Below are 26,433 nucleotides of genomic sequence, written 5' to 3'. Positions count from 1 at the left end.
ATGTCATATCCAGAGGCTATTTCATCCCTTTTTATACAGACCCCAAACCAGCAAAAGGAATCCCGGATGTTCCACCCAGTCTACGGGATGTTGCAACAGTAGAGGTTCAAAAACTATTAGAAAGAGTCATCCAACCAGTCCCAGCAGACCAGCAAGGATCCGGAACTTACTCAAGATTTTTTTAGTGCCAAAGAAAACAGGGGACTGGAGACCAATTTTGGACCTCAGCAAACTCAACAAGTATGTAGAAAAGACAAAGTTTCGGATGAACATGCTTCAATCTATACTCTCGTTCCTAGGGAAAGACAATTGGATGTGCTCAATAGATCTTCAGAATGCATGCTACCATATCAAAATGGCCAGGCCATTCAGGGATCACCTGCGCTTCAGGCTGGGAGCCAGTCATTTCCAGTTTCGGGCCCTGCCCTTCGGTCTCACTACAGTCCCCAGAGTGTTCACCAAATGTATGGCAGTGGTCATGGCTCACTTGAGACATCAAGAAATCTAGGTGTTTCCATATTTGGACGACTGGCTCCTCACCGCACCCACCAGGCATCAGCTTATTTGGGCGAGGGACACTGCCTTAGATCTCTATTTTCAACTGGGCATCACAATAAATTCAGAAAAGTCTGCTTTATTGCAGTGGCAGCATACAGTATTTATAGGAGCAGACTTAGACACAGTCAACATGTCCTTAAAACTTCCTTCAGAAAGAGTGCTTACCCTACGACATCAAATTGTAGATCTCCTTTCTAAACGCAAAGCACCAGCATCACAGATTTTCAGGCTGCTGGGCACCATGGCAGCAGCTATCATTGTAATATCCCTGGCGAGATCTCACATGCGCATTCTTCAGTGTCTGCTATTCACACAGTGGACTTTTCAGGACTTACCCATGAATCACCCAGTTCTGATAACCAACTCTTGCAAGGAGGATCTTCGGTGGTGGCTAACGTCTGAATCAGTGACCATGGGACGTCCCTTTGTCCTTCTGGTTCCAGTTGCAACAATGACCATGAACGCCTCCCTGATCGAGTGGGGGGGCATTATCAGGGACGGACAGCCCAAGCTACATGGCAGGTACACGAGGCTCAATTGCATATAAACGTCCTAGAGATAAGAGCGCTTCTCTTAGCATTGCAGTTCTTTCAAGACTCTCTTCCTCTGGGCACAATTGCAATCCAGTCAGACAACATGTCCGTAGTTTGGTACATAAACAAACAAGGTGGAACCAGATCCTATCCCCTATGTTGAGAGGCTCTAAGAGTATGGAAATGGGCAGAGTCCACCCAGCACTTTCTGATAGCAATGCACATCCCGGGAAAATCCAACGTGATAGCGGACAAATTCAGCAGGGCAATTCTGTTGCGTCATGAGTGGCCCCTCAAAAACAAAGTAGCGGAAATGATCCTCCGCAGATGGAGCCAGCTTTGCTACAACCTCTTTGCGAGTCCCACAAACACAAAATGCAGCAACTACTTTGCCCTGATCCCTCAACAGGGACAGTCCCCGAGAGACGCGCTCGTACACGATTTGCCCCTGGGACTCCTTTACGCCTTCCCTCCCTTTCCCCTGATTCCCAAAGTTTTGCAGAAAGCCAGTTTTCTGGGCAGGACACTTATCTTAATAGCCCCATATTGGCCTTGTCAAACATGGTTCCACTTTCTTAATCCTCATCTAGTAGAAGAATTTTGGATCCTGGACCCAGTGCCAGATCTTCTGACCCACTCGTCAGGAGCTCTTCACCCTTCACTTCAGTCCGTCAAACTGACAGCTTGGCTGCTCCAATTCCCAGAATAGCCAGGTTCCAAAATTTATCAGAGGAAGCTCAACATATTCTTTTGTCCTCACATAAGTCTTCAACCCGGAAACTATACCTCAGTAAGTGGAAGAGGTTTTCAATCTAGGCTCTGCAGAATAACACTGACCCTTTTCTAGCCTCCATATCAGATATCTTAGAGTTTCCGACCAAACTGTTCAACGAAGGAGCTGCAGCAGCAACCATTCGGGTACAACTGGCTGCTATATCTAATTTCCATATAGGTGAATCAGTAAACGGTATTATGTCCCACAAGATGGCAAAGGCTTTTTTGAAGGGTACGATGCCTCTAAGACCACCAATTAGATCACCTGCCACTCCATGGAATCTGAATTTAGTCCTATCCATGATTATTCTTCCGCCCTTTGAAACCTGCTTCTTCCTGTGAGCTGAAATGTCTTTCTTGGAAGATTATTTTTTTGGTGGCCATTACATCCGCATGCAGAATTTCGGAGTTGCAAGCCCTTTCAGTTAAGCACCCATATTTGATATTCCACAAAGATAGGGTTTCCCTCAGGACGAACCCTTCGTTCTTACCCAAAATTTGTTCAGAATACACCCTTAATCAGGCAGTTGAATTACCTGTTTTCTTTCCCAATCACACTAATCGATTGGAATATATGCTTCACAAGCTTGACGTCCATAGACAACTTAGTTTCTATTTAGACAGGACAAAAGACCATAGAAAAGCTGATCAGTTGTTTGTCTCCTTCTCAGATTCCAAGAAAGGTACAGCAATATCTAAATCTACCTTATGTAAATGGCTTTCTGATTGCATATCCTTTATATACCACGCGGTGGACATTTCTTTAGAGAACAAAGTCAAGGCTCATTCAAACAGAGCTGTTTCTACTTCCATAGCCTTTTTGGCCAGACTACCCATTGATTCTATTTGTGCAGCTGCCACATGGTCTAGGCTACATACCTTCATAACTCACTACAAAGTAGACAAGGCCTCTAGGGACAGGGCTTCATTTGGTTCTGCTGTCATTAGACAGATACTCCCGTGAGCCACCCAAGATTGTGGTGCTGGGGAGGCTACCCATCAGTAAGAATGAAGACGAGATTAAACAACTTCACATAAAGAAGTTATGTATTTACCATAACGTTCCATGTGTGTTGTTCTTCTCGCCTTCATTCTTACGACCCCCCCCCCACCTACCCCCATCCAATGTCTGGAAGTTCGAAAGAGGCTCTACGTTTGCTTTTGGTTCATCTGAGGAGTTTCCTCTCACAAGTTGTCTATATGATTTCGGTTGAAATCTGATTTAGATTTAGCACTAGATGGCGGCAAACAAGATCTGGGGAAGGTAGAGGTGCATTGTGGGATAGGGTTATGGCCTTGAGCCGTTAGAGACCTCGAGCTTTACAAATTGGCCGATTCAGAGCAGAGGATTGGCTCCGGACCCATCAGTAAGAATGTAGGCAAGAAGAACAACTCACATGGAACGTTATGGTAAGTATTTAACTTCTTTTTTTGTCTTAATTAAATGTTAATGAAAACAATGAGCCATGTTTTTCTATGTAAAACTCTGATTTGCCATACTGATTTGATCTGTTGAAATCTGCTGTATAGTGTAAAGTCTGCTGCTAACTTTTCATTTGAAGCATTTTGGCTCAAGCTGATACTTGAGATTTCATATTGGTAGTGTCATACAGGAGCTCTGAATTTAAAACTGCTGTCTGGATTGATTTTTGGATTTCTACATTTTAAGGTTTGGCTATTTCCATTATTTTTAATTTTGGTCTTATTATATTACAGTTTGTTGCATTTTAAATTTTAGTTTACTGCATAGTTTTTTTTTCTTGACGTCTTAAAAGTTATTGGCTGGGGTGTGTTAGGAAGCATTTCTTCTGCATTTATTGAATAAATAGAAATTAGATCTAGCTAATCAGTGGGAGGAGCTGAGAAACAGTTTTCTCATTTAACTATTTAAATTTGCCAACCAGGTCACAATAAGAGCACAGCTTCCAACAGTAAAAGTTAAAGTCACGATTTAATGAACAAGTTATAAAGTGAGCGTAAAATCCAGTACACGCTTTCGGCAAGGACCTTGTCCTACCTTCATCAGACAAACAAGTGTAAAAATATCAATTAGCAGTATTTATATCCATTAATTGTTAAAATATCCAATCATTGTGAAATGCATTTCAAATAATTACACATTGTCATAGGAACCTCAAAGCATGTATCCTCCTACCATTAATATCTTAAAGATGCAGGGATACACAGACTTACAATCATGTTTATGTTTCTTAATTGCAAATGTATTATTTACACGTTCTGTTACATCTTTATTAGAAATAGATTATATATTAAATATTAAAAATAAGGTTTGTGTTAAAATCTATGTTAAATTAAATACTGTGACTATACATTTTATTACCTATTTAAAATGCAAGTAAAATAAGTTGAGATTAATGAAAATTTTATTTTATAACATGCTAAAAAACGACAATCTCATCTGTTACATGCCAATAACTTTAATACTGGTTTAATCGATAAAGTTTCATTTATCCCTGGGTTAATGTGAGCTCTGGTGCGGATTTGCCAGAGGAGTTCATTGATTTCCAATCGAATCTGCCATGGACCCCCCCTGTTGTTTACAATGCCTTTTTGTAAAATTACGAAACTAAAGGAATGCCCTTCATTTTCAATTATATGCCTAGCAAGCGCATTGTTGACGTCCTTTTTATTGATGGCATATTGATGTTCATATATCCGGCATTTTAATTTACGCTCGGTTTTACCGATGTAAAATGCCTTACACAAAGATCATATTGCTGCATAAACTACAATTTTTGTTTCACAATTGTAACGATCTTTAATTTTGTGCTTGATGCCATTAATCAAAACTTGATTGCATACCTTAATGAATCTACATTGCGCACAAAAACCACATTTAAACATCCCATGTTCCCTATTTGTGTGGTTCTTGATCGTGTTTCTTTCCAATATGGTCTTTAAATTGTCGTCCCTCCTATACGTGATCCTAGGCACTTCGCCTAGCAAGTTGATAAGAAGTCTGTCATTTTTTATCACGTCCCAGTTCTTAAAAAGAATTTCCTTGATTTCCTTGAAATCTAAGGAAAACGTGTGTAAAAAACTAGTTCTATAATTATTGTTAGTTTCATCTTTCTTATTTTCATTTCTTTTGGGACTGATGGCTAAAATAAGTTCATCGTTTTGATCTACAATGTGATCTAGACTCAATAAAGGAAGGTATAAGCCTTCATTTCGTTTAGTTGTAACCTCAGCAATTGTATCTGAAATCAATTTAAAAGGGTATCCTCTTAACAGAAACATATTCATGAGGCGGTTACATTAATTTTGATAATCATGATCGTCAGAAACCATGCGTGCCGCACGTACTAACTGACCTTTTATTACCGCTTTTTTCTGATGAAATGGATGATGACTCAAAAAATGTAGCAGAGAATTAGAATATGTTTGCTTTCTAAAAATTAAACTTTTATATCTACCCTTAACTTTATCATTAATTAATAAAATGTCCAAGTAACTGATTTGTTCAATTTCTACTCTGTATGTAAATTCTAAGAAGTTTGTCATTTTGGAAATCTCTTCAATGAATGATACAACCATGTTCCGTTCGCCTGTCCATATACAAAAAATGTCATCCTGGTACCTTGTGTACCAGGAAACATATTTTTGAAACAAATCATTTTTAAACAACAAAGTATTTTCCCAGAACGCCATGACAGCATTGGCGAATGTTCCACCACAAGGCGAGCCCATCGCTACGCCAGATGTCTGTAAATAAAACTCATTTTCGAAATAGAAAAAGTTATTTGTCAAAACTAGTTCTAGTAAAGATTCAATCAAATAAATCATGTCATCACTGACCTTCTTGGAAGCTAAAAATTGTCTTACCCAATCGATACCTAAAGTTTGTGGTATCACGGTATATAAATCTTTGACATCTATTGTCAAAAAGATAGATTCAGGTGTATATTCTAATTTGTTGATGTTTTCCAAGAAGGACCAGGAATCTTTACAAATTTGTTTTTCACTACTTAATAGTGGTTTTATGATGCTGTCGATGTATTTGGCGCAAGCGTATGTGATGGAGCCCCTCCCGTCAATGATGGGCCTAAAAGGAGGGTTAATTAATCCCTTGTGCAATTTAGTGGTTCCAAAAAGTGCTGGTATCCTGGGTGCTGCCATTTGTAAATATTCATACAATGCCAAATCGGTGAACCCTTCTAAATATAAGTCGTTCAAAATGTTGTTGATTTTCTTATATGCTATATGAATCTCATTTAATGAGACAGGCTTATATGCAGGAGTTTCAAGATGTTTTTGCATGTAATCAACATATTTAAAATGGTCCATAAAGACCAAACCCCCACCCTTATCTGGTTTCATGACTCTTATTCCACAATCTTTTAACAAATGAATAAAGTCCCATTCTAAACTGGTTATGTTACTAGAATGGACATAATTTTTAAAAATTTCGTGGTTGTGGATGGCCCACAAATCCATTTCACAAATCTTTTCAAATGTGTTTAAGATGGGATTTAAAGGTGGGTTATATGAACTGGAAACTCTAAGGGTACTAATGGAAGCTGCATTGTTACCTAAAAGGGCAGTGTGGTTCAATTTGCGTACAAAGATCTTTAGATCTATAATGGTCTTAGCAATATTCATTCGTCGACCTGGGACGAAAGATAAATCTTTTGCTAAGAAGTCGACCATGTCTTGATGTATGTCCATCACTGTATAATTATAAATCTTAAAATCCCCATTAGAGCTTCTATATATTTTAGGTTCCAGTCCAAAATTTGAATCTATCTCTTCCGTGTTTTCCTCCTGCTCTTGTTGTTGGGTTGTTGATATGCCCTCTGTTGCTTGTTGTGCCTGTGATAATTGACCTGGTGAAAATCCTGCTGGTCTTGATAGTTTTGTGGGCTAGCTTCGTGTGTTGTTTCACCAGTATTGTCATTTTGTTGGTCGTTCTGTCCTTCGTCATGCACAACATTGTTAATATTGTCATTTCTGATGTTATTATTCAACCTAGGGCTTCTTCTTAGAGTAGTTCTTTGCTCACGTGGTCTATTAGGACCGTTATGCACATTTTGGGCATTCGATTGGCCTCTTCTGGGTTGATTGTCCATGTCCGAGTTGTTTGTATGTTGGCCTTGGGCTGGAATTCTTGGATAAGCACATTTGTTGTTATAATCATTGATGTCACGTGTTAATTTCTTTTGCTTATATACTAGAAGCTTTTCTATTGTGGCATCAATACTAGTATAAATTCTACAGTACTCATATTTGTACTGTAGAAAATCTAAGTGAGTCTTTATTTTGTCATCCAAGCCTTCGAGCTCTGTTTTCATTATAGAAATATCTTTGGAATAATAAGCAATCAGAGCCTTTAAAAATTCTTGCCCCTGTCTATCAAAAAGATCAAGCAGTTCCTTATAGAAGGGAGAATCATCGGTGAGACCAGCTGGGAAACGCCATTGGCGTAACCCTTTAGGAATAACATTATTCCTAATGCATTCTTCGAGGTAGGAGACCTCGAGTTGCAGTTTCTTACATTTAAATAATTTAGCGTCAAATTCTTCAATCATGTCAGCTAAAATAGATGTCCTACTGTTGTTAGTGTTAGCACCAGTTACGTTAACTTCTGAGCGTTCGGCAAAAAAGTTATGGTTACCCAAAAAATTGCTCATTAGAGGCACACCGTCAATGCCTGCTATATGATTGTTAACCAGTCTGCTAGCAGTATTAAGGTTTAAATTACCTCTCTGTTGGTTTTCTTCTGGTCCGTGAACTTGTTCTTTGGACCCGACTGCTTGCACACGATTGTTTCCGTGAGTCCCGCTGTTGCTGCTAGTACGAGGGGACCCTTGGCCGTTTGGTGGTGTGTTTGCTGAAACTCTAGCAAACGAAGTTTGGCCGGTTGTAGAAGAGTCAATGTTAGATTCAGACCTTCGTGTAGAGAAAGCATCCACTTTCTGGGTTAGTACATCGACACGATTCAATAACGCTTGCACTAATGCAGTAAGGTTCCCGGAAGTGATATCATTTGCCGTTGTAGAATTCTCGTCTTCTTGTGAGAATAAATTAAGCGAAGCTTCTCCGGACCCAGTTGCCATAACCAGACAAAACAAAAATCCACTACTTAAACAACGATGAACTATTTAAATTTGCCAACCAGGTCACAATAAGAGCACAGCTTCCAACAGTAAAAGTTAAAGTCACGATTTAATGAACAAGTTATAAAGTGAGCGTAAAATCCAGTACACGCTTTCGTACGCGCTTGCTAGGCATATAATTGAAAATGAAGGGCATTCCTTTAGTTTCGTAATTTTACAAAAAGGCATTGTAAACAACAGGGGGGGTCCATGGCAGATTCGATTGGAAATTAATGAACTCCTCTGGCAAATCCGCACTAGAGCTCACATTAACCCAGGGATAAATGAAACTTTATCGATTAAACCAGTATTAAAGTTATTGGCATGTAACAGATGAGATTGTCGTTTTTTAGTATGTTATAAAATAAAACTTTCATTAATCTCAACTTATTTTACTTGCATTTTAAATAGGTAATAAAATGTATAGTCACAGTATTTAATTTAACATAGATTTTAACACAAACCTTATTTTTAATATTTAATATATAATCTATTTCTAATAAAGATGTAACAGAACGTGTAAATAATACATTTGCAATTAAGAAACATAAACATGATTGTAAGTCTGTGTATCCCTGCATCTTTAAGATATTAATGGTAGGAGGATACATGCTTTGAGGTTCCTATGACAATGTGTAATTATTTGAAATGCATTTCACAATGATTGGATATTTTAACAATTAATGGATATAAATACTGCTAATTGATATTTTTACACTTGTTTGTCTGATGAAGGTAGGACAAGGTCCTTGCCGAAAGCGTGTACTGGATTTTACGCTCACTTTATAACTTGTTCATTAAATCGTGACTTTAACTTTTACTGTTGGAAGCTGTGCTCTTATTGTGACCTGGTTGGCAAATTTAAATAGTTCATCGTTGTTTAAGTTTTCTCATTTAAGGTATCCACCTATATTCCTCTCCAGCTACAAGAGCTCTGGTTTTAAAACTGTTGTTTGACTGCATTGATTTTTGGATTTTTCCCCAACCAACTACCCAATTCTTGTTATGCTTTAAATCTTAGTGGCTTTTTAGTTGCCTGCCCCTACTGTATGTTAGCTTTGTAGATCTCTCCCGGAGAACTGATAGCTCAAACTGATAAGGCACTCCCATTAGACTTTTAAAGCTCGAGTTAGCTTCTGTTTCATATTATCCCCTTTCAATTAGTGCACACACTAATATTCATAGTGTTAATCTGCAGTGTGTATTATTGTTTTCTGATTTTCCTTGCTTTAACCAAAAGTCATCTATTCGCATTTTAACTTGGTCTGGGACCATAGTCTTGTAGTATCACTCACAATGGTGAGAGAATAGTGAATTGCTGCAGGATCTCAGCCTTATTAGATTTCTGCTGCATTTTATACCCATCCTGGAATCTGGATCCAACTCCATACCTCCTGTCTCACCCAACAGGCTTGACTCATCTGGAAATTACAGGCCTCAAGTTGACTGCATGGTTTCTGCAGTTCCACTGATTGCTTGACAGCCTAGGCTCTCTTCCCTTGTCCGTCACATTTTGTTGCCTTCCTATAAGGCTTCTACTAGAAAGACTTACAAGAATAAATGGAAGAGATTTGTCTTTCAGCCCCTTAGCACAGATCTGGACCCCTTCAGTCTTCAATGAAGGAGCTAGTTTCTCAACTATTAGAGTTCAATTGGCTGCCATTTCTGATTTCCACTTGGGCAAAAATAACTCTTCTTTAGCTTCTTCTAACCTATCTAAGGTCTTTCTCAAGGGAGCCTTTTTGCTTAGACCTCTGTTAAAAGATCTTATTTTTCGTTTTGATTTAAATATAATGCTCCAGCCCTTAACTCAGTTTTCCTTTGAACCTTCAGCCAAAGCAGGCTTCAAATTTTTATCTTGGGAAACCATTTCTCTAGTGGCTGTTACATCAGCTAGAAGAGCATCTAAACTCCAGGCTCTATCATCAAACCCTCCTTACCTGATTTTCACAAAGACAGGGTGTCATTGCAAGCAGTCCTGTCCTTTTTACTTAAGGTAGCTTCTCAGTCAAATATAAACTATGTCATTAATCTCCCAGTTTTTTCCCAACTTTTCAAATGAAGGGGAGTATATGTTGCACCTTTTGGCTGTACATAGACAACTTCATTTTACCTTTATGGAACTGAAGACTTTAGGAAATCTGACCAGTTATTTGTTTCCTTTTCTCCCACCAGGTTAGGTAAACCAGCATCTACAATTACATTGGCCGAATGGTTGACTGACTGTATAACATTTGTCTGCAATAAATTTAGGATTATCTTTACCAAAACCTCCTAGAGCTCATTCCATGAGGTCTATGGCAGTTTCTTCAGCTTTTTTGGTCCAGAACCTGTTTGGATGATATTTCTGCAGCTACAACTTGGGCTAATCCCCATACTTTAATTTCTCATGTTGGATTTAATTTCCAGGAACAGAGCAGCCTGATCTTTCTAGTAGATGTATTCCTTTATTTTTGAACCTGTGTGTGTTTCCTAGATCTGCATTCAAGTTCAGTCTGTTCTTTTTCATTTTTGGAACAGTTTTCTTATCGGAAATGATATTTGCTTAGTCATCATCCCTTCTCCAGCTTCTTTTGACACCCATTTGAAGTATGTTATTCCTTTGCTTTTCAGTAAGATTTTTTTGATACTACGTGCTGCAAGTTTTACTTTGCAATTAAAATTCATTTGAAAAGAAACGTTTACAGGGCAGCTATTTAGGGTCTCTACTGTTGCTTTTTTAACCCAATTTAGAATTTCCTTATTAGTTAATGTAGATTTTTGCATATTGCTGTTAATTTTCCTAGTAGATGTCCTTCACTGATCACAGTTGTAATATTGCTTACAAATGGGAATATCCTGCCAAGGATGCTGTACATCTGGCCAGCATATCAAGGGTTGGGTGCCTTCCTCTCGTGCTGTATGTGTAACATATGGCCAAAGTGCAAGATTGTTAAGCAGTCATGAGGTACATACAGGCATGAAAATCCTTAGAACTTTCTTGCTGCCAGCCTGAGCAGTGAGATTACATTTTCTCTTCAGTCTGCTAGCTTTAAGGCCTAGGCCAGTTTCCTTTGTGCCTGGTCAGATAGGTAACCCAGTTGAGGAGCCTCCCTTTCTTTTATTTTGTGACTTAAAATTTGGGTTTTTCATGTCAGCCAAGAAAACTAAATGTGGCTGCATTAGACAGATACCATATAAGGATGGTCACATGAAGTGTTTGTTTTTTTTTTGGGGCTGAACCACAACTATAAGGAGCCTGTTTCTAAATCCTTTTTCTTTAAAACCTTGAGAAGTCACTAGGCTTCCAAAGGTTAAAGGAACTTGCATGGTGTAGGATGGCCTCTGAATCTTCCCCATCACATGTCCTTCAGCAGCAGCAAAAGAGGCTGAAGCCCGAAGCTTTTCTTGTCTCGTCAGACCTGGTTGTCTCTGCTGTGTTGTTTGAGCCCTCAGACTGTCTGGTGTTGCCACTCCTTCTGTTATGACCTTATCTCAGGACTGTAAGACTACAGTGTGTAGTCACGTCCAGCACGACTGGTAAAATGGCTGGTACGGCTTCAAAAAGGGAACCACAGCTATCATTTCTGAGGGACTCGACGGCATTAACCTCAAGTCATAATCTGAGAGGAAGTTCCTGTTACTGTTATAGAGGTACATCAGGAGATGTCTCCTCCTCAGTATGTTTCTGCAGATGTCCTCAAGAAGAAGAAACAGAAAACTAAGCACTCTTCTCCTTCAATTCCTGCTTTTGGGGATCCTCAAAAAACATGAGGTGAATTTTCTTAAGGAATTTTCAAAGGTCATTATGTCTTTAAAGAATTCAATGTTCCTTTCTTCTCCTGCTCAGAAGGTTTTAGAAAATCTCCTTGTGAAGGACTCTAAGTCAGACGTGGAGCCTTTGACTTATTGCTCACAGATTCATTCTCCTATCAGTTTTGATTTGGAGAATGAGAATACTGTGTCTCCCGACTACCCCCTTAAAGAGCTTTTTTGGGGGAAACCATTTTGAAAATGGTGTAGCATTTTTAGTGGAAAAGTAAACAAGTGTCTGATGTGCAAGGGAGGTATTAGGACCTGTTACACATGGGAGTTCCCAAACCTTCTTCAATTCTCCGGTTAGAGGCCTTGGAGGAGACCTTTACTACATCCGGATTGAACCCAGAGTAAAACCCACAAGTTCCTAAACAAACATGATAGGCTTAAAATGTCCTTGACACTCTCAAGTGTCTGTGCAAAAATGTTTCCGTAGATCCAACAGTAATTTCTGTAGAACTGGATGAGCTTACTAAACTTCTTCCATTTACTAATGCCCTATTTAATGACAGAGAAAGTAGTGCAATGGGCAGATATGGAAAGGAGGTGTGCAATTTTTCTGCACTTTTTCATACCATCAAGTAACTATTGGTATCTTTTGTTTATTCTGGGTGATATGAATAGATTAGTTTCAGAAATTTCCTTGTCAGACTAAATCTTCTATTTTATCTGCTCAAATAGCCAGATGCTCTGAATGATTCTGCAGATGCATCTTCTAGAAAATGCGGCTACTTGTCTCTCCTTAGTATGTAGTCTTGGTTGAGGTTACAGTCTTTACAAGAAGACATCCAGTTTAAACTGTTGGATGCTTCCCTTTCCTTACAAACCAGCCAATTTTGTGACTGTCTGAAACCTAACTTTCCTTCCCATCCTTTCCACATCATCTTATCACCTCTTTCTGTCTCAAGGAAACTTTCTCACTCCTGTCCAGTGTTGAAATGTGTAACTTAATATCATTGGGTCCTCGACATGATTGAAAAAGGGTACAAACTAACTTGGCTTTTTCTGATGAAACATTTGAGTATTCCTTTAGTGCCCGAAATTAAGAACACCTGGTTTTACCCATCTGTGGAATGTGTATCATCAGAGAACTATAAAGCTAGTTCCTCACCTGCCAAGAAAATGAATTTATTCAAGACTCCAGTTCCCAGAAAGGTTCTGGAGGACTGTTCTGGATTTATCAGTCCTCAACATTGTTTTATTGGTACCAAATTTCAGGATTCTCTCTCTCTGCAAACTCTTAATCACAGTAAATGTGTAAAGTTTTGTGCTCATAATTTTATTTTCAATTACCTGTTTTGCCTTTTTGTCTTTCTACAGCTCCAAGGGTATTTACCAAATGTCTAGTTCCTGTCATAGTGTTCTGCAGGTGACCTGTGATATTTACCCTTAGTTAGGCTATCTTTTTCTGTAGGCCCCTTCAGAAGATGAGCTGCTTCTAAGCCTAGGTTTCACCCTGAGTTTGAAAAAAAAATCTGCCCTTCTTTCTTCTCAAGTTATGTTTTTTTCTGGGTTGCCATTTGAACACTTTATCTGTGATGGCATCTCTTCCTTGGGAAAAATGAAATTGCTTCTTTCTTATTTCCAGTCTCCCCTTTCCTTGGAAATGACCTCAACACAAGAGACCCTTGGAGTCCTGAGGTACATGACATCAACCATTTAAATTATTCCTTTTGCCAGACTTCACATTAGGACGTTTTAGTGATATCTCAAATCTATTTGGGCACACCACTACCACTCCCTGATCTTCCTAATTCCTCTGTTTTTCCGTGAGGGTAACATTCCTGTCAAGCGTTGCTCTTGCCATCTTCTTTTCTCTCCTGTCCTGTCTGCTCCAGTATAGCAGTGGTACAGGGCATCCTCTTGAGTACCTGATCTTCCCTTGTGATTCAACCGCATTAAGATGTTTTTGCTTAAAATCAACTGTGGAGTCCTTCTAAATCTTCATGATGTGATAAAGTGCTCCATTTAGATGTGGAACAAAATGTAGTTTCCTGTGAGGCTGTGGCTTTCTTTTTGTTAAATAACTAGACACTATCACTATTAATGTTAAGTGCAGATGCTGGTTTGTTCCAATGATCCTATATGTGACTTCATTTGCATTTTTTTTCCAGATTGATAAGAGCTTTCACCCTTACTTAGGACCCTGTTTTCGATCTGGCACAGAGACTTTAGAGACTATTACCTATACTAAGACCTTGTTTAAGGGTCTGATGTTGGTTCTTTGAGCTGATTACCTTGTTAGTAGTTTGTTTTATGGTCTGATGCAGGATCTTCTGAGATAATTGCCTTACTGCGTTCTTGTGTAAGGGTTTGATGCAGGGTCGTCTTGCCATTCAGCTTGCTAGGACCTAGTGTTAAAAATTTGATGCAGGATTTTCTGAGCCAATCACCTTGCTTATCACCTATGTCTAGGGCTCCAGTGTCTTTTCTGAAGGGGGGCTCAGGACCAAGTGCCTTCCTCAGTTCTGACCTCTGGCTTAGTCAGTCCATTTGTATGCAGTTCTGACATTTGTTTGGGACACAGGCATCATCAAGCAGACCAACATCACAGATTCAGATACTAAACAAGACTGGTTAGTGTAGGTGTTTAAGTTTGGGTAGCTTGTACCTTCAGTAGCTTCATGGTGGCCTTTTTTGTACTTGTCCTTAGAATTTGGGCTGATATATACAGACATTTTCTGGAATGGGAAGCTTATATTATCTTTTGACCTTGGTTGGAAGTTACTAGGTACATGGGAAATTTGAGCCATGTGTTATTTCTTATATTCATTCATTTGCTCAGTCTCCGACAGCCTACTTAATCCTGGTCAGGGTCACAGGGGAGCTGGTGTTTATCTTGCCACTCAGTAGGCGCAAGGCATAAAAACTCATCCTGAAAGGGTTATTCACTCGTTAAAGGATGTGCGCGCCTGCACACACACACGCTCACTCTCTCTCTCTCTCTCTCTCTCTCTCTGTCTCGCATGACACACATTCCTACAGATGGTTTAGACCACCAGTTCACCTATGGCACATGTTTTGCATATAGTACGAAATCAGCAAAAACCTATGTGACTGCAATAAGCACATGTGCACTTCACACAGAAGGCACCCCAGCTGAGAACTGAACCGCAGACCCAAACATTATGACAGTCATCTAGAGCCAAAGTATCATATAAAAATATATTATTATTATTTTGCTGGGTTTTGGAAAGGTAGTATAGCATAACAGCACTATATACTAACATTGATACACATACATGCCTCGTGGAGGGTACAGCCCCTTGGACCTATCACTACTTCACTAATACATTGGAATATTGTTTGAGCCAGTAGCCCACTGCAATTTATACAAAGGTGAGAAAGATAAACATCTCAGATTCATTATTTATTCAGCAAACATATTTGGAAATGAATAAATACATTATGTTTATTTATTTATTTATTTATTTATTTATTTCAGTTTGATTACCGGGGAGGTCCACTGGGCTTGGGGGCCCGTTTTCAGTGGAGGCCTGGGGATAAAAGCTCCAACAAGGAAATACAGCAGTTTAGTAATAATTTTGATTACCAAAACAGTTTCAATTAACTTGAAAAGTCATAGACAGTATGTATTACAGATAACCGGTAGTTACAAAAGAATAAACACTAACAATTTCAATTTTGTTAAGGAGGAAAAAGGCTTACATCATGAAAATCAAATTTTACTGTTTTGTTACCTAAGCTAAATATTTTTAGAAAGGATAGGATGGTGAATAGGAAGAGGTTAGCCTGGAGAAAAGGGAGAAGATAGTTTAAGAGTTCAGTTGCAAATTCTTTAAAAACACTAACGAGGTCCTTGTCAGCAAAATAACTCCACAGCTTAGTCCTGAACGCAATTTATTCATAAAAAACCAAGCGTTTTCGCCACAGAATTCTGTAGCTTCTTCAGAGGAAATGTAGAAAGAAGGAATGCACTCACTATATAACAACAAACAGGAAGTGACATCTTCCGTATCCTCAATTCCATAAATTATTAAGTTAAAATCAAAAGTGTAAAGGTGGACAACTTATATGTTTATAAAATTAATACAGTTAAAAAACATAAATATAGTCACATATATAAAAATGTGTGCACCTTAAGTACATTTTACAATACTTTAAAAAGGAAACAAGACCAGCTACCTATATGCTCGGATATCCATCATGAAATATACAAGTTGCTACTAAATCTATTGTCAAAACAGTACTTGATATGTAGGAAAGTGTTATCAAAGCTCACAAAAGAAGAAAGTGAGTTTATTTCAACTTCAATAAGTAGACCCCATTTTTAGTAATACACAAAAGTTTCGTGTATGAAGTATTAAGTGCTCCAAACCACACTTATTCATAATCAAGGAGGACATTTTTACGTTGTTTTTATTACTTTGTGCTACTCTCTGAATTACTAACTGGAACCAATAAATTCCCCCATTCTGCGGTTTATCTAAGGTAACTCCTCAGTTTCAGTACTGGGACTATATTACAGTTACTATTCAAGCCAGGATGCCTAAACGCATCCAGGCGTAACTGCCATTCTAATTCTCTGTTCTCCAAGATTAGCGAAAAAGGACCACCCCTCATCTTTATGAGCTACAGAATTCTGTGGCGAAAACGCTTGTTTTTTTATGAATAAATTGCGTTCAGGACTAAGCTGTGGAGTTATTTTGCTGACAAGGACCTCGTTAGTGTTTTTAACGTGTTTTCTTTCCTTTTGCGTCAGTTCAGTTGCAAATTCTGTTTAGATAGAGGTAGGAATGAAGTTGGGTTTTGAAGTTATTAAGGTTGGTACATGTCCTTAGTGTCGAGGGCAGGGCATTCCATTTTTTAGCTAGGGTAAAGGATAAGAGAAGCTGACCTGCAGGGCGCTGGGGTTTTTGTACAGCGATCAGGTTTTGTTGAGAAGATCTAAGTGGTCTAAGGGGGGTATAAGGTTGTAGAATATTAGAAAGGGCAGGGCAGTTAGAAGGGTGGAACAATAGTTTGAAGGCTGTGGTGATTTGGAGGAAGTTAAGTTGACTGGGAAGTTCAAGCCGGTTTAGAGAGTGAAGGGAGGAGCAGTGATGAGAAGAGGATTTGGCATTTGTGGCAAATCTAGAGATTTTGTTGTAACATAGTTCCAATTTGGAGGTAAGTGTGGATGAAAGATTAGTGAGCAGGGGAGCTCCGTACAAGAGGGAGGGAAGGAGGTAGGTAGAGGCAAGAGTTAGTCTGGAATGAGGAGAGAGGAAGTGGTTGTTTCTACACAGTAAGCCTAGTTTGATGTGTGTTTTTTTGATGTTTAGCTGGATATGGGTATTAAATTTTAGTTGATCATCAATTGTAACGCCGAGAAGTTTGGTGGAGGGTACAATCTCGATAGAGGAGTTGCTAAGACTGGTAATTTGAAATGAGTTTTTATCAAGAGAGGAGGATTTAGAGGGGGAGAAAAGAAGGATCTTAGTTTTGTTAGAATTTAGGGAAAGATGATTTTGTAGCATCCAGTTTTCAGTGGTTGAGAAGGCACTTTGAGTTAGGGCTTGGAGGTCTGTTAGGTTAGAGGCAGAGCAGATCAGAGTGGAATCATCAGCATGTTGCACAATTTTGGTGTTAGGAATGGCTTTGTGGAAGTCATTAATAAAGATATTGAATAGTAATGGGCCAAGTATGGAACCTTGAGGTACTCCGGTAGGGGTTGGAAGAAAAGTGGAGGTGGCTTTTCCCCATCTCACAGCTTGGGATCTGTTTGAAAGGTAGCTGGAGAACCAGGAAAGAGTCTTTGGGCAAAGGTTGAGATTAGAGAGGTGATTTAGAAGGTGGGTGTGAGAGATGGTGTCAAAAGCTTTGGATAAACCTAGTAGGACAGAGGATACTATATTACTGGAGTCACGAGCTGAATTGACAGAGTGCAAGAAGTAGAGAAGGGCAGTGTTAGTACTGTGTCCTGAGCGGAAGCCGTGTTGGGTAGGAGAGAGAAGTTGGTGCTTGGTAAGGAATGGCAGGAGTTGCAGTTGGATACATTTTTCTAGGATTTTGGAGATTGGAGGGAGGATGGCTATTGGGCGGAAATTTGAGACATTACAATTTTTGCCGCCTTTGTGGAGAGGAAGAATGTAAGCGGTACGCCATAGTTTAGGTACGTAGGATTCAAGTAATGACCTATTAATTAGGATGCTGATAGGTAGAGCAATAGAGTCAGAAGCTATTTTTAGGAAGGAGGATGGAATGTTATCGGGGGCATTGGAGCAGGGCTTTAGTTTATATAGAAGTTTCTTTATTAGGTCGGTAGATACTGGTTTGAGTTTGAAAGAGGGGGGGGGCAGGTTATGGAAGACTGAGCAGGGAGGGGAGGAAGGTGATTGTTAGTAAATGTCTTGGTTAGCTCAGCGATGGAAGAGGTGAAGAAGGAATTAAATAGCGAGGCTATTTCAAGGTCAGATTTGCTGGTATCAGGACAGGGGTTGTTTTTAGTACCTGGTCTAAGGAGGGAATTGATGGAATTCCAGAATTGTTTGGGGTTTCTAGCATAGTTTTCTTGAAGTTTGATGTAGTAAGACTTTTTATCTCTAAGGACTTGTTTCTTGGCAATGTTTCTTAACTGCTTATACTTGAGGAAGATTTCAGGTTGCTTGTGTTTAATGTAGGTCTTCCAGGTTTTATCCCTTTGGAGCATTATCTTTTTTGTGTCTTTGGTGAGCCAAGGGGAGGTATTTGCTCTAACTCTTTTTGTTCTTGTTGGAGCTAGAGAGTTAAGGACTGTTAAGAATGTGGAATTGAAATAGTCGACGGCTTCGTCTAATGGTAGTATTTTTAGAGGGTTCCAGTTGGTGAGTTTAAGAGAGTCAGAGAAAGAAGTAGGGTTGAAGTTAGATAGGTTTCGAGTGTGAGTGTTGTGAGAGTGTGGGGAGGTGGGAGTAGCTCGAATGGAGAAGGCAGGGAGGTGGTCTCCTAAAGGGTCAGGAGTGACACCAGATTTTATAACTTTGTTTGGATGAGATACCAGGATCCAGTCAAGTATGGAGCCAGGGGGATTAGCTTTGTTAGGTCTAGTAATGGAGTTAGTAAGTTGGGAGAAGTTAAATAGGTTGATAGTTATCGTGGGATTTGAGTTAGAGATTTTCCCCCAATCAATATTTACATCACCCAAAATGAAGGTTTCTAGCTTAATATTGGAGGAAGTCCAGGAGAGGATGTCTTCCAATGTATTGGTATTGTTGCCTGGAGGGATATAGAGACAAATGATGCAGATACTTTTATGGTTGTTCGTTTTTAGTAAGCCAATTACAAGTTCAGCATTATTGAAAGAAGGGATGGGGGATGGGGTTAGGGTAAGGAGTAATGGACAAGAGGTTGGAGTATATTAGAGCAACACCACCACCTCTTCCATTAGGTTGGTCAGATCGGAGAGAATGGAATCCTGTGGGTAGGAACTCAGAGTCATTAATGTGAGGTTTTAGCCAGGTTTCAGAGATAGCTGCTATATCAGGAGAGTTATGGTTGAGCCAGGCATGGAAGGGGGATAGTTTATTTTTTAAGCTTTGGCTGTTGATGGTGAGGAATTTGAGGTTTTTATTACTGGATTTCTTGTTGGTGCTAGGGAGTTGTAGGAGGGAAATTAGGACCTGGATTGGGGTGAATATCTTCAGCCAAGTGAATGAATGTGGGATGGAGGAGGTGTTTATTAGTTTTGTATTTAGATAGAGGAGGCTGGTAGATGTGTGGTTTATATTTAAGGTTTTTATCTGAGCTTGGAAAAAGTTTTACTTTCAGGAGGAGGATTGGGTAGGAGGGAACTAAAGAAGCTGAGATGTGGTAATGGGAGGTAATGTGGTGTTGGGGAGTAAGAGGAGGGGGGAGTAAATGGACATGAGTATAGCAAGTGATTTGGTATAGAGATATTAGAAGGAAAAGGAAGGAAGAGAGGAGAGGGACCTTGGGAGGAAGGGAGAGCATGGTACTAGAGGTCAGTTAGAGGAAAATAGAAAAGAGAGGTGATGGGGTGTTAGTAATGGGGGAGTGGTTAAAGGAGGAAGGGGAGGGGAAAAGGAGAGTTAGGATTGGTTGGAGGAGGGGGAGGGACTGATAGGGGGTATAAAGGTAGAGGTACTGGGGCGGGTGAGAATTGGGGGCAGGGTAGGGGAGTGGAGTGAGCCTGCAGGGCGAACGGAGCAGGAAGAGCCAGAGAGGCGGGAAAAGGGCCAAAAAACATCAGGGACCTGAGGCTGGATAAGGAGAATTACTGCAGGGTGCAGGTAAATGTTTTAAACTTTGGTTTACAGTTAAAATCAAGGATGTTATGTTTGGTAATTAAAGAACTCTCTGAATGTAAGTAACTAAATCTTTGAGTGTAGGGCTGAGGCATTTTTGGGCAGAAAGTAAGTAGAGCAGGGAAAAGGGAAATATTGCAATTCCTTTTATCGGGAATATGCTGCCACCTAGTGGTAAAAGGAGGGAGGTGCATTCAGAGGGGAAGAGGTTCCTCGGAGAAGTTAGGCTACAGAGATAGATAGAGGTAAATAAAGGGAGAAGGACTGGGAACTAAGGATGAAGGGCTTGCTTCTAGATTGAGGGATACATATTGTTAACCACTTTTTTTACCTCCTGACAGTTAGGGAACAGTGGCTTCTGTAACAAACCAGCTCTTGTACATACCACACTTGACTGTAAGTGGTACAAAGAGTTGCTGTGCTATACAGATGGTATTTTATATATTGGCTTTTGCATATTTTCCATCTCTGTTACAATTCAGTCCCTTAAAACATTTTGGGATGGATTCACAGGAGGTAGACAGAGCCTTTTTCTGGTTTGGTGACTTTAATTTTATGATGGATCTAGTTTTAAAATGTATTGTTCCATATTCAACAGGCACTCACCTTGTAGAATTTACTAGAAAAGATAGTTGAGTCGATATAATTTATTTGATATGCAGAAGGCTATTTATCCACCATGTAGGGTTTGCACCATATGTTTACTAAATTGCATCTGGTCTTCTGTTGGATAGTTCTGCCATGCTAAAGTCTCAGTGCAGTATTAATTCACTATTAATTGAGTATAAGCCTGACCCTGAGTACATTTGTAGCCACGGAGGCAGAGATAAGGGCAGATGTCTTCTGTATAGAAGTTGAACCTATTCTATTTGCAGAACCCTGAATTTAGAGAGTTCATTGAATGCCTACAGTCTTATGAAACATGTACAAGACTGTACTTTGGAAGCGATATTACAATGGATTATTCATGATGAGATAACTAGCTTTTTATTTTTTTTAAACTCCTTTATTAAATTATCACTTAAGGCACAGGCGAACTTTCATTGACAGAAAAGTAAAACTATTTTAACCTTTTTCCATTTAAGTACAATATACATCACATATATTTACTTTGCTACTATCAGTCCAACATTACAAAAAAATTCTGAATTCATGCTTTCCCTTAAACCTCACTCCTCCTCTTCCTGAACATTATTATGCATGAATTGTTTCCGCAATTTCCATTTACTTCTATGTAATTTGCTGCTTTTCTCACTCTTGCAATACCTGAAATACAGTTGGTGCAGACTTTGATTTCTATTTTCTAGTGATTACGTTTTGGCAGCCAATAAAATTAAACTTAAAGTTAATAAGGCGTTACTGTGTCTAGACATTTCAGGTCCTGTATCCCAGCTCAAAAGAATCATTTCCTTGCTTACAGCCATTTGCTTATTTCTGAGGGTACTCTGTAGACTCGAGAATCTTTAAAAACCTGACAACTTATTATACTCCCAAAACATATGTTCCCAGCTACCTCTTTCGTCTCCATCACACCTCCAACATTTGCTGTCTACCTCAGGATAAATTCTCTGAAGTCTACTTGGGTTCTAAAAATAACTATACAAACACTTCCAAGCAAAGATCCTAAACCTTCTGGACTTTGTTGCATACTTGGAGACATACATATGTCTTTCCATTGTTTTCCTGTAAATTGCTTTTCCAGTCTTGTTTCCCCATCTTTCTAACTTCCTCTGATTCTTATAGTTATTGTGCAATATTTTATATGCCATACTAATTATCCCTTTTTTAACAACTGCTTCTGTTCTACATTCAACTAAAAACTGTACTAGAGCAGGTCTTTCACTTAAAATTCCCCTGTTTCTTTCCTTTCCTGTACTCTGAGATCAAGCCCGGATAAGGAAGACAGTCTCTAGCCTGCAATCCAAATGTCTTCTTGTTTTCATCCCTCTGTATTATCTTTCCTGCTTGAGTTATTTGCTCCCAGTATCTTGGTTCCTTTGCCGGGTTTCTGCAGTAAATTCCAGCCCCCATCTTGCCTATTTTCTGTACCCCTACTTGCAGTCATCCCCGTTGGCAAAGTCTCCTTACTCCATTCTCATATGGGCTTTGTTCTTAGAATGCTTTCTGCAAATTTATGAATATAATATTCTGTATGGTTGTTATTGTTTTCATTAAGGGTCTGCATCCAAAATCCCAGTCTCTATTTTTTGAACTTCTCCCTTGTTTCAACATCATCCCTTTCCACTTTGAATTATAATCTTCTGCTTATGTTATGTATATGAGCCAACTGTGCAGCTCTAAAATATCCATTCAAATCAGGTAAACCTAAACCACCTTGCTCTACTGGAAGAATGAACTTATCCCACTCCTTCCCTCCCAGATAAATTCCTTAAATTCTTTATTAATTATTGTTCGTAACTTCTCTTCAGATTAATAAAAGTACACCTGACCTGTCATCATTAACATCATCAGCAGCAGCCCCCCTTTTCCCATTTTCTACATGGGGTTGGGATACCTTGTTAACTGCCCTCATCTCTTTTGATTCAGTGCTATGCTCCAGGTCTTTTCGACACTAATGTCCGACTGTCACAAATCTTGTCTTACACAATCCAGCCACCTCTTTGCTGGACACTGTCATTTCCTCTTACCTTCTTCATGTCTGTCCCAAATCTTCTTCATCAGATTGTCTTCTGCTTTTCTGTACATGTGCCTGAACCACTGTAATCTGTTCTCTGTGATCTCTTCTGCAACTGGAGCTACACTGGCTTCTGCTGTTATGTCCTTGTTTATTTGTCTGTCCCACAATGTCTCAGGCACTTCATTTCCATCACCTCTAACTTCCTCATCTGCTCTGCCTTTATTGCCCAGCTTTCTGTATCATACATTAGCACTGGTCACACCACTGTTTTGTACACCTTACTTTTCAGTTTCTTTGGCATTCATCTGTCATACACTACACCTGACACACTATACTAGTTGGCTGATGCCACTCTGATTCTAGCTTTGACCTCTTCATTGAGACTTCTCTTCTCCTCAACCACTCCTCTCAGATCTTTGAGCTAGTAACCTGTTCCACTATCTTCTCTTCTATTTCACTTTTCAGCTTCTTCTAATTTCTCCAGTTTGCTGACATTACCATGCCTTATCTGTACTTAGTTTCATCCCGTGTGCCTTCAGTTTTGCATTCCATTTCCCTGTCATTTATTGACGTTCTTGCTCAGAGTCTGCCTGTAATAACACATCTTCTGCATACTTTCTGTCCCCTCTATCTGTTTGCTGAAGTTGTCCATCACCAGTATGAACAGCAGTGGGCTCAGAGCTGAACCTTTGTGTAAACCCACTCCCACTAGGAATCCCTCTGTGAGACCAAGCACTTCGTACTTGAGTCATTGCGTCCTTGTACAATAGACTGCACTAATTCTACCAATGTTTCTGGGACCCTGCAGTACTTCCCAAATCAGCTTTCTTGGGACCTTGTCATATTCTTTCTCCAAATCTAGGAATGCCCAGTTGGACTCTTTCCTCATCTCTAGCTTCTTCTCAACTATCTGTCTCACTGCAAACAATGGGTCAGTTGTGCTGCATACTGATCTGAATCCGAACTGCTCATCTCCCATCTTAATTTCTACTACTCTGCGGTCAGTCACCCTCTCCAGAATTTTCATGCAATGTGACAGGAGTTTGATACCTCTGTACTTCCCACAGTTATGGATGTCTCCCTTTGTTCTTGTACAGTGGCATGAGTATGCTCTGGGATATGCCTTTCTCTCCACTCTGCTGTGAGCAACTTCAGGAGACGTTTCTCCTCTATCTCACCCAGCATCTTTTTATCATGTCTGCTGTGATCTTATCTGAGCCTGCTACTTTCCCTGACTTCAATTTCCTTAGTGCTATTCTTATTTCTATGGCGGGCTCCTCTTCTCTCATCATAGACTGTGTCAGGGCAGTACAGCTTCTATGTGGTTTTCTTCATTTAGAAGCTGTTGGAAGTACTTCTTCCATCTGCTTTTGATGTCCTGTGGACTGGTGACCCATATCCAAGACTAAAGGGACTAAAAACATTTTCACTACTTGTATCTTAAATATCCATGAGTTTCCAATTTTTCAGTTTTTGTATTATCTTTCTTTTAGTCTCTCCCCACATATTCTTAGCTGCCATAACAAAAGGCTTTTTAATCCCTACTTTTAAATACTTCATTTTATGCTGTCCTCATAAATATGGGCATTGCTGAACCAACTCATGCGTGAGTACATAATTTACGGCTATACCCTTTGTGTATCTTCATTAATTTTATATCCTGAAAAGACTTGAAACTGTCTGAAAATGTTCTGTAACACTGAGATGTCCTTTTCTGGATTTATCCAGTACAAAATAATATCTGCAAATAAGGCCATCTTTTTTTAATTACCATATCAATTATATCCTTGTAATTCTCCTTGTAATTCTGAGTCCCTTATTTTCATTGCCAATTACTCTAACTATAAAGCAAATAAAAGAGAAAGAGGACACCACACTACCTGGTTCCTCTGTTCAAACACAGCTTATCTGAGAGGAACCCTCCTACTTTAATTCTTGCCTCTGAGCCTTCACATATCCTAATTAGCATTATTGTTGTATAAAAATCTGTGGTGGTGCAGCGGTAGCATTGTTGCCTCACAGCAAGAGGTTCTCCCGTTCGATTCTTAGCTAGTGTGCGGGGAGTAACTTCTGTGTGGAGTTTGCATGTCCTCCCCACGGGTCGAGTGGCATTCCGAAAGACATGCGTGAATAGGCGTGCCTTCGTTGAAGGTTGGGTGTCGAGCTAGCAACTCGGCACCATGAAAATCTACTGCCAATCATTAGCTGACCGGAGTTCCACTGTGGCGACCCCTAACCGGGAAAAGCCAAAAAACAACAGCAGCGTTGTATCAGGGAATGCAAATGCTTCCATTGCCCTACTCATAAATTCCCAGCGTACTCTGTCAAATGCTTTCTCTGCATCTAGACCCACCAACAACAGAGATATTTTCTTAAGTTCTGCTTCTGTCTGGATCATCGTTCTGTTAGTGTTGTCAAATGTTTGCCACCCCTCCACAACCACAGTGAACTATATCTATAAATTTTGGCAACACCTTTGCCATTCTTTTAGCTAGTATAGACATAAACAGTGGGAGATTGGCATAATGGTTAAGGTGTTTACCTTACAAACATAGTATATTGGGTTTGATTGTCACCTGGGGTAATTGGTTAGGCTTAAAATGGCCCACAAGGGCAGTTAGCCTGGTACTAACCTGTGAACCAACACTTTATAATTGTGGTTTAAAATTGAAATGGGTCTATATAAAACTGTGTCTGAAGGGTCTTTGGCATATTTAGGTAACACAGCCACCGTAGCTTTCTTCCAAGATGTTGGTGCTTCCTTCCCATTAAAATACTCTTAGACAAAATTTTCCAGATCTTTAGCTCTTCTCCTAATTTCCAACCTTCCACAGGAATACCATCTGTTCCTGGAGACTTTCCTGAAGATTGGTTACACATCACTGTTTTTTTACCTCTAACCTTGGCATAATTAATTCTTCCATAAATATCTCCATTTGTACTCTATTTCTCTGGTTTATACAAATTTTTAGAAAATTTCTGGAATGCCTCTAGAGGATCTCTGGTTATTTTTCTTGTTACAGGTTCCCTAAGGTTAGCTACTTGCCTAAGTCATTGTGCTACAAGTTTTTGTGCTCTGGGGTTATCAAAAAATAGTTGCTTAACTGCATTTTTTCTAAATTCTTGCATATTGTGCAGATACTCCCTTATTTTCTCTTTAGCACTGTGCATTTGCTCCTCCTTTTTGTTCTGTGAGATTCCCCTTATTCTGCGATACTTCATCTTTGTCAGCCTCTCTAAGTAATGTCTGTTGCGTCTTAGCCATATCTCTTTCTCTTTTTTATTTTGACCCTAAAAACTAAAACTCCCATTTTCATTTTATCTCAGCCACTAGCTAGAACTTCTGAACATATTTATTTCGTCCGTAATAACTCTAATTTCCACTACCCATTCCTTAAATTCCTCTTTTTCGCAGTTAGGTGGGAAAGCACTAGTGTCTTATTTTCCTTTATTACCCTGCATTTTATCATAGTTTTATTGGTGGATGATGAGAAATAGTTATTGATGTGCATTGAGGTTTGCAATTAAATGTACATGTTCGTTTGAAATATAATTTCTATCTAGTCTAGCCCAGTTATCGTACCTTGGGAAATGTGTAAATTCTGACCAAGTTCCTACTAAAGAATTCACATTTTCCTTATCAAATATTTTCATAAATGTCTTCAAAAATCTACCATCTTTTGTTGTATTATCCCTTCTGGGTCCCCCAATGCATATTCCACTCCCCACCAATAAATGATATTCCCTACTGAAAATGTTTGAATAAATAGATC

The 26,433-nt window shown here is 39.4% G+C and overlaps 1 protein-coding gene across 1 annotated transcript in view; it reads left to right on the top strand.

The window, feature by feature from the left end:
* DSCC1 (DNA replication and sister chromatid cohesion 1) overlaps positions 1–26,433 on the top strand; it is a 477,417-nt gene that overhangs the window by 331,626 nt on the left and 119,358 nt on the right. The window lies entirely within an intron of this gene.

Source organism: Protopterus annectens, chromosome 3.part1 (genome assembly GCF_019279795.1).
Source record: "Protopterus annectens isolate FY-2018-M chromosome 3.part1, PAN1.0, whole genome shotgun sequence".
In the NCBI taxonomy this organism is placed as follows: Eukaryota; Metazoa; Chordata; order Ceratodontiformes; family Protopteridae; genus Protopterus; species Protopterus annectens.
This window is presented reverse-complemented; position numbering and strand designations above follow the sequence as displayed.